Source organism: Crocodylus siamensis, chromosome 1 (genome assembly GCF_052110815.1).
Source record: "Crocodylus siamensis isolate JL-2025a chromosome 1, ASM5211081v1, whole genome shotgun sequence".
NCBI classification, from domain to species: Eukaryota; Metazoa; Chordata; order Crocodylia; family Crocodylidae; genus Crocodylus; species Crocodylus siamensis.
In genome coordinates, this window is record NC_143395.1 from 233421091 (window position 1) to 233430190 (window position 9100).

At 45.9% G+C, this 9100-nt stretch overlaps 1 non-coding gene across 1 annotated transcript; it reads right to left on the reverse strand.

Moving 5' to 3' along the window:
- Positions 1-8332: 8332 nt before the first annotated feature.
- On the reverse strand, positions 8333-8517 carry LOC149874275 (U2 spliceosomal RNA). The gene has a single exon (XR_016440063.1). It is a non-coding gene; the product is annotated as a U2 spliceosomal RNA (small nuclear RNA).
- Positions 8518-9100: the final 583 nt, after the last annotated feature.

Genomic DNA, 9100 nt, shown 5'->3' on the forward strand with positions numbered 1-9100 from the left:
TCTGCGCGATGTCCCTCCCTCGTCCACCCTCCGTCATGCTTGGAAGCTGAATGAGCTACGCCTGTTCAGCCTGGAGAAAGAAGACTGAGGGAGGGTCAGGTTGCGTGGAGAGGCTGTGAAACCCCTCACCCATTCTTGCATTGCTTTTAAGAGTAGGGAGGCCAAGGACAACAGGGTTGCCATGGTGGGGAGGGGAGAGAACCAAAAAGGTCGGCAGGTCAGATGATGGGTACAGGAAAGGGAGCAGGAAGAAGAGAGCCAGATCAGGCGGGGAGCAGAAAGCAGTGTGGCAGGTTGGATGGTGGGCACAGGGAAAGGAGCAGAAAAAAGAGGCAGATCAGGCAGGGGGCACAGGGAGAGTGGCAGATCAGGCAGGGAGCACAAAGCAGAGCAGCAGGTTGGACAGGGAAGGGAGCAGAAAATGGAGTGGAAACTTGGCTGGGAGCACAGGGAGGGGGCAGAAAGCAGAGCAGCAGAATGGGTGGGAAGCAGGCAGCAGAGCAGGCAGGGGAAGGGATCAGAGTGGCATCTGAGGAGGGTCCTGGGCTAATTTGTGACAGACCCTTGGGTGGGATGGTTCAGTCTCCTTGAATGGTGGAAGGGTTGGACTACACCTGCTGTGGTCCTTTCCCACCCTACTAGTCTTATGATTCTGTTATGGAAATAGCATATTTCCCCTCTACACCCATAACATAGAATTGAGCTTTACCCCTTTGAGACTATCCACTTACCGTTCACTAGCTTAAGCCTGACCTGTGTAGTATGTCTCTGGTGGCAATTAGTGCTAACGGCTGTCCTTCCCAACTGTACAAGTCAGTCTGCTAGTGGTGAACGTGTGCTTCAACTATGCCCAGTATGCCTCATTTCAGTACTGTGCTGTGTAGATTGTGCCAGCATGGGACACAGGACTTCCTTGCACTGGGGATTGTCCACAGGCAGGTGGGATACAAATATGATCCATGGGTTAAACCAAGGTTGTTCAGCTTTTAAGTGGCTGGGGGCTGCATGCCCTGTGGGCCACACCAGCAGGGGCCTCACGTTGTGTGGGCTGCACCAGAGCGAGCCCTAAGGTCCCAAGCTGCATGTCACATAGATATGCCTTACCCACTGTGCCATGTTCACATGCAGGTACCCTCTGTTAGGGACTCCCTCCCTTCCTAGCAGGGGTAGGTGAGTAACCCACAAGTCATTTTACATGCCAGGTAAAACCCAAGTGCCACTCTTTATTATGAGGAAAAATTAATAACACAGAGAAATCATTACAACAAGCTTCTGAGCTGCAAGTGTGTTGGGCTGGAGGAAAGGTACTCCACACCCTATCCCCTGATAGGTCTCGGGAACCCCACCCTGCATCCAGGTTGGCGAGACTGCCTCCTTTATCGGGTCCTCAGCCTTGTCCTCCCCGAAGCAGTTCCACTTGGGACCCGACTCTTCTCATCGTATGTACTCCGCCCCCCCATCTTCTCCAAGAGGGGGAGTTCACTTTTAGCCTTACTGCCTTTTCTGAGATTAGAGCCAGCTGTTATCTCATTTTTTGCAAGCAGTTATTTCTTAAAATTAGAATTGTTATCTTGGCATTCTGCTAGGCATGGGACTTTCCAGGGCAGAGGGACTGTTTAGGGCAGTTCACCTTTTCTGCATTAGCAAGCATCAGCAGATGCATTAGGTCATAGCTTCCGCGAAACTGACCACCCCCTTTAGGGTGTCAGGTTGGCCTCCCCCCAGAAGGGTCTCTGGGCTAGGCCTGGTTTGGGCCTAACACCCTCCTACCACTGTGTTACCCGTCCTTGCTGTACCACATGCCCACTCATGCACTAAGCAAGCATTAGCCCCACCCCCCCAAACACACCTTCCATTGCCCATACCATGCACTGCGCTTCCCTGCTCCCTGGGATGGGTAGGAAGTAGCTGCTGGAGAAGGGAGTGGGAGTTCAGCGCTCCAACTGCTGTTGCAGCCGGGAACATGGGGGCTGCAGCATGTAGCCTGCCTGCTGATTGAACAATAGGTGTAGTGGTAAAGGCCAAAGTGTGTGTAAGGGCAAAAGGGTTGTAAAATTCAGTACAAGGGGTGGTCCTTCTTTGGGGTGGGCTAGGTGTTTGACCGTAGGGCCTGTGGCAGTTAGAAAAGGAGTCCAGGACAACTGGCTGTATTTTAAGGAGGCCCTTCTAAGGGTGCAGGAACAAGTTTCCCAGCGTGACAGAAGAAAGGGAAGTGCAACAGGAGATCAGTCTAGCTAGACAGCAATCTCTTCATGGAGGTGAAACTCAGAAAGGAACCTATAAAAAGTGGAAACTCGATTATAGTACTAAGGAAGAATATAACAGCATTACATGGGCATGCAGGGAGAAAATTAGGAAGGATGAAGCACAATTTGAGATGCAGCTGGTAAGGGACATAAAAGGCAATAAAAAAGGATTGTACCAGTATGTCAGAAGTAAGAGAAAGACCAGAGAAACCATAGAGAAACCATAGGTTCCTTATAGAATGCAGAAGGTAATTTAGTTATGGATAATGCAGAGAAGGCTGAAGTATTTAATGCCTTTTTTACTTCAGTCTACACACATAGGGGCAGCTACCAGATTACAAGTGCAGCTGGCAGCGAAGATAGGGAAAGAGACAGACAGCCTAGGGCAGTAAAACTGTTTAGGGAATATTTGGAGAAGCTAGATATTTTCAAGTCAGTAGGCCCAGATGGGATGCACCCTAGGATACTGAAGGAATTGGCTGAGGTAATTTCAAAGCCATTAGCTAACCTCTCTGAGAACTCATGGAGGTTAGGTGAGGTCCCAAATGATTGAAAAGGGGAAAATATATTGCCCATCTTTAAGAAAAAGAAGAAGAAGATATGGAGAATTACAGACCCTTTTCTCCTAAAGTAACATGGTCTCCTGACCCCTGTTACAGGGGTGACTTGATAACAGTCTTCAAATACTGAAGGGCAATTACAGAAAGAATGGAGATGGGCTTTGGAAGAGTCACTCATTAAACAAAAAGGGGCTCTGACATCATTCTGTTTGGAGCAGGTGCTCCACTAGAACGGTACAGGAATGAAAAGCTCATTGGTTAGCATCTTTGTCCCTTTTTTCTCGCTGCTTCAGGGATTCTCATCTGCTTGGCTTCTCTATCTTGAAATGCCATCAACAGACCTTACTCTTATGCCCTGCCAGGAGTCTGGCTATCTGTTACTGGTTCCCAGGAGGTCCCCTCCTTCCCTATTGTTAAATTCTTGCATGCTTATCCAACCTTCTTTTCCCTGCCTGGTAGTGGACTTTGTCCTTCTCGTCAGCATCTTCCTGTATGTGTGCATCTTTGATCTGAAGCAGTAGGAAAAGGTCCAGAACAGCTGCATGGGGCTCACTGTCAGCCTCACTATCAGGAGCTGCCCAAGGCTTTATTTTCATGTGATAACTTTTAGTGGCAGTAGGAATAAACAAGATGCTTCCTTTAGTGTCACATTGGTTTAAGTGCCTGTACAATACAACAGAAGGGAAAACCAATAGGCAAGACATACTTTATAGGTTCATTTTCTCTCTAGAAGCTGAAAGTAGGGAAGTGGGGAAGGGACCATTTAAAGAGTCCAAGAAAGTGCAGAAGGCTGATTGGTCCAGTGGTCTCTGGGTTTTAGGAGATTTTAGTTTCATTATTTCATTATTTCTTTTACTACAAATGTCCACTGTGACCTTGTATGAGTCACTGAAGACTTCTTGGGCCTTAGTTGCCCATACAATGGCAACAATAGCACTTCTCTACCACACAGGAATATTGTGAGGATACATTAAAGATTCTGAGGTTCTCAGGTGCTACCGTGGTGGGTATAAGCCACCAAGGTACATAAGCTAGCTATCCAAGACACGCTGTGTACTGGTGAGTTATCTGCAGCTGATACTAATGGATGCACATTTGAAGAATCTCATTAGGAGCCAGATATGGAATCCCTGGCTGTCTCTACTCCTTTTTTTCCCTCCCTCTGGTCTCTCTATCACAAATGTGGGCTTATGTCTGTACATATATATAAGGACATTGTTCTCTGCAGTGATTTGCTTGCTTCTACCATAGCAGTCACCAAGGGAAGAAAGTGCATGCCCCTACAGAAACCTCTCTGTATGGAATTCTGCTGACTCCTTGCAATGGATAGATGATCCAGCTCTGGCTCCCTCCCAAAGGGTGACAGCTGTCTTGGATTTGTGTCCTTTCCCACCCCCTCAACACAACAAATACATTTCTCCATAAAAGCCTCCGCATCCTCATTCACACTTCAGCCTAGAATAAGTCCCAGAAATAAACAACTTGTTTTGTTCATGTTCTGCTTTCTTTTGGAGAGTGGTGTCATCTGCTACCAAGAGTGCCACTCATTTCTTCCTCCAGCAAAAGTTCATGCTGTCCAAAGAAAATTGAATTCTCAGAAGTCAGTGGGGAATGAAAAACTTAGTTGGGTTTAAATTTAGGATCACTTTATGAATAGGTTCATGTGACCTAGGAGTTGCCTTCCATCCTACGTTCCCACATTCTCTTAGATTCATGGCTTATCCTAGACATGCATGTACCAGCTACAATATCCTCTCTTCTGCTGCCAGATCACCAGGAAGTACTGCTTTTTCCTTCTAATGGAGGTCATAATCATAGTGACCCATACATTCCTCTTCTTCAGATTAAATTATTGTAACTAATTATATCTGGGGCTGAAGAGAGAAGCTATAAGCAGGACCGTATGACTGGCCCTGTTAAGTATGAATTGTATTAACGGAACTGCTAGTGTACAGGGTGTGCTTGCACAAAGTGGTAGGTGGCTGATTCCATTGGCAGGGTTTTAGAGCTACCTGGATACAGCTCTGACTTATTCTTGGAGTCCTTGAACTTCCCATGGCAGCTCTTGGGTGGGTCTATATGTTGGCTGCTGTGGACCACATCATGTATTTCTTGTTTTTAATGTATGTCAAGAATGAGCCCCATTGTGATAAGCTCCACCAATACATTAGGGAAATGAATTAAATGGGTTTAATTTTTTGCACTTCTTTTTAACCACTTTCACAGCTTTGGAAAACTAGCTAGGTTTGGAAGTATTTCCTCCTACTTCAACATCAAATAACTGAAAAAGGAACAAAGACACAGACCTGTGTGCCTAAATAAAGAAACCTGGGCATGGAGTGTGTGTTTTCATCCACCAATGCTAGGTCTATTATAGGACTCCACTGTCTTGTAAAACATTGCTCCTAGCAGTGCATCTCTGCATGTTCATTTCCATTCTTCTTCGAGCATGTTCTGTTCTCTCATGCACCGTTTTGACTTGGCAGCTTTGACAGCCTTGCATCTTCTGTCAGGAATCCCACAACTACCCAGCTCTTAATCACTCTTTCTTCAAGGGGTAAATTAAGGATAACAAGGTTTGGTTAATTTATAAAAAAAAAGAGTCAGGGGTTATGTCTCATAAAGCTTAAAGTGTGGCTTGAGAGTAAAATTTACAAGCAGACCAAGGAAAGGGTATTCTTGGAAAAAAAACCCAGGACGCAGTGGATCATCTTCAGTGTGATATTACTACAGCTCGGTGGGCTGGCATTCTTCTCTAGCACCCAGCTGTCTTTTCCCCAGAGTCCACAAAGCTTAACCATTCATGTGTTTTCCCTTTAACGAAGCTGGCAAAGTTTTCTGGCCTGTTCATGTTGATGTCCAATAACTCTTGAAACATAGGGCAAGGTCCAGAAGACTGGAAGAAAGTAATACTGTGCCCAAATTTAAAAAGGTTAAGGCTTCAATCCAAGAATGGACTTGGGCACCTATAAGTTAGGTATCATCCTGCCGAGTGTTTAAATGCTTGTTCCAAGAGTAGAATCCCAGAGACAGGTGCAAAGACTCCCAATATAGTCTTGGGGGGAGTTAGAAATGGATCCCTAATGGAGTCCAGAAAATCTGTGCTTCACATAGGAAACCACTTAGAACTAGCCAGTATGAAATGTGCTAAGCATCAGGGTATATCTGAGATTCTGCCGATCTTGGAGCTTAGATGCCTGAATCAGGACTGCAGGGAGATGTCTGCATCAGGGGCAGTCCAACCATTAGGGAAACTAGGCAGTTGCCTAGGGCACCAAAATTTGGGGGGCGCCAAAATTATATACAGAACAAAATAACAGGAACATCGTTCTAAATAACAGCCCTGGCTGGCTACAGCTCCACCTTGGTTTAAGACCTTTGGTTCGGTAAGGGGAGAAAGACCTCTGAAAAGATCTCAGAGGAAATATCACTAGAATCATGACTCCTAACTTTTGGGTGCCAAGGTACACAGTTCGCCTAGGGTTCCAGTTACCCTTTGACTGGCCCTGGTCTGTATCAAAACATAGCCAGAGTTTTAAGTCATCCCTTGAGGGTTAGTGCATCCAAACATTCTTTCAGAGAACTAAACAGGGCTTACTCTTTGCATATTGTGGTGGATGCAGCTAGTGGTGCTGTGCACCTTTTCTCTAAGTGTACAGTTATTAGAGGACTGGCCCAGGAGGTGAGAGATCTGAGTTCTAGGCACTCTTTACCACTTTCGCCATCTCCTTGGAGAGAGCCCTACCCACCAGACAGTTGGCTAGGATGGGATGACGGCATCCTTGACCCCTCTTGTTGAAGTTATGTCTCTGTACATGTAAGAAAATGTGGGAATGTGAGATTCAGAGGCCAGGTGCAGGATGAAATCCAACATTGTAGCCTAGAGGTTAAGGCACTTGCATGACAGAGGTGTGTTCTGGTTCCCATTTCCAAGTATTTCTGGGCTTTTTATTCAATAATTGTTTCATATAAAACACATCAAGTGCTGGAACGAGAAACCAGATCAGGGTAGGATTTCTTCTACCCAGGAGAGTGTCCTGGCCATTGGGCTACAAAGTCATGCCTTTCTGCACACTTAAAGAGGAGCATTGTGGAGTTCCCCCATCCACCTTAGTTTATAGCTGCCGGTTAAAACACTCTTCCAGGAGCTGAGAGATCCAAGTTTGACCCCCTCAGGCTGAAGAAGACATGGAACTTGGGTTGTCCATTTGCTGGGCAACTACTTTAGCAGGCTATTCTATAAAAGGTGGGAACCATCTGTTCTTCCTAGAGAGGGGCCCTGTCTAGTCACTTGGCTCACAGGTGCTCCAAGCATGCCTACTAGATCAGGCTTCTCAGATTATTTAGACACTGCCTAATTTCTGGATCCGAACAGAGCTCTTGGCACTGAACTGTCCAGTGTAGTGTATACATGGGTAGGTACAGAAACAGAATGCAGGCATGCAGGAAAAGTTCAGGTCAGGGAGGGAGGTTGCATGAGGTGTGAATGACTTCAGAGTTGTGATATTTTGTTTCACAGTTTTGAACTATTTCACCTAAAGCTTGGTTTAAGTTCTTCTATGAATCCAATCCTAAATAAGACAAACAAGGTAATTATAGCCCTGTCAGCCTGACACAGATAACAGGTAAAATAATGGAATAGCTGATACAGGACTTGCTGTAATAAGGAACAAAAGGAAGATATTATAATTAATGCTAATCACCTTGCATTTATGGAAAATTGATTCTATCGAATTGACTTGTAATTTCATAAGAAACAATATTAAGTTTGGCTGATAAAGGTAGCAGCATTGATGTGATCTATACCAACACTTGAGAGGCATGTGACTTGGTAGCCCATGACATTTTGATTAAGAAACTAGAAGATGCAAGATCAATGCAACAGGAGGGGCATCCTAGGGTCGCCATGCTCTCCCCTAGCACCTCTTACCATGTCCAGTTGGTCTACAAAGCACCCTCAATTCTCACCTACCACATCTTTGATGTCAAATGTACATCATAGGGAGGCTGCCTCTTCATCTCCCTGGACACAGTTTTCCTCCTGTACATTAGCCCTGTTTTAGTAATGGGTGTTCCTGCGCACCCCAGCCTTATGGGTTATGCATAGCTCCAACCACTCCTTTACCACACCCCAAGCCTCACTGACGTACCAGATGTCATTTGGTCTTATAATCTCTTAGGGCTGCGGGGAGCCCGAGCGTCAATCTCACACCGCACCTCTTTAGGCACTCAGGCTCTCTGCAGTGTTTGTCTCAGAATTGCTGCCCCCCCTTGTCAGGGGCTGGGGTTCCCACTCTGCCATGGGTCCCCTTATGAGGCCTCCTCCTTCCCCTTATAGCCTCTCCCAAGCCACCAATGTAAGTAGTAAACACAAAACACAAGCCCCTAGGCTGTAACATAAATTTCTGCCCCTCAGCTAAGCATCACTCAAGCCACCACCAAGGGTGCTCCATCCCTCACCCATACCAAACTGGCTGTGCATTTTGGCCTCTTCTCTTTTCTCACTCCATTTTTTTTTTTTTCTGTTTTTTTTGCACCAGTCCTGGAAGCACTGGAATACCAGGTCAATGCATGGAGTGGATGGAGCACGCTCCCGTTCCACCACCCAATACCAAAAAGAATCTGCTCAATATAGACCTCCTATGGAGGACATATCAGAGACAATTACCCTGGGAAGCTCACCTACGTGATCACACTGCTTCAGCAGAGCTCCTTCTCCTTTGGCTACCAGCAGGGAACTGCCTGCCTGGCCTCAGCCTGGGAGTTGTATAGGAACCAGGCCCTGCCCATTCTGGTCAGCTGACTGCTAACAGGGATGGGTCACTGGCTCCTTCAGGTTGCCCTAGTGACTTGCACCTGGGCTCCTTCATTACTGCTCCACAGGTAGAAGGTACCTCAGTGGCCTGCTACAACCAACATGGCACACTTTAAAAGATTTAAACCCAGCTCATGATGTTTCAGGATGTAATTGTGAATAGAATTGCTGACTTTGAGTGTTTTAAAAGAGGCCTGGCTGGATTGGTTCTTGACCCTACACCATTTAATATTTTTATTGCTGTCCTGGAAGAAAATGTGAAAACATTATCAATGAGATTTGCTGATGACACAAAGGCTGAAGGGAGTGATAAATAACAAAGGAGGACAGGTCACTTAGCACCTTCTGGATCACTTGTTAAACTGGGCATAAGCAAACAATATGTTATTTAATGTATCCTAATGCAATGTTATAAATCTAGAATAAAAAAATAGAGGCCATATTTACTAGATGGGGAGCTCTATTGAAAGGAGTGACTT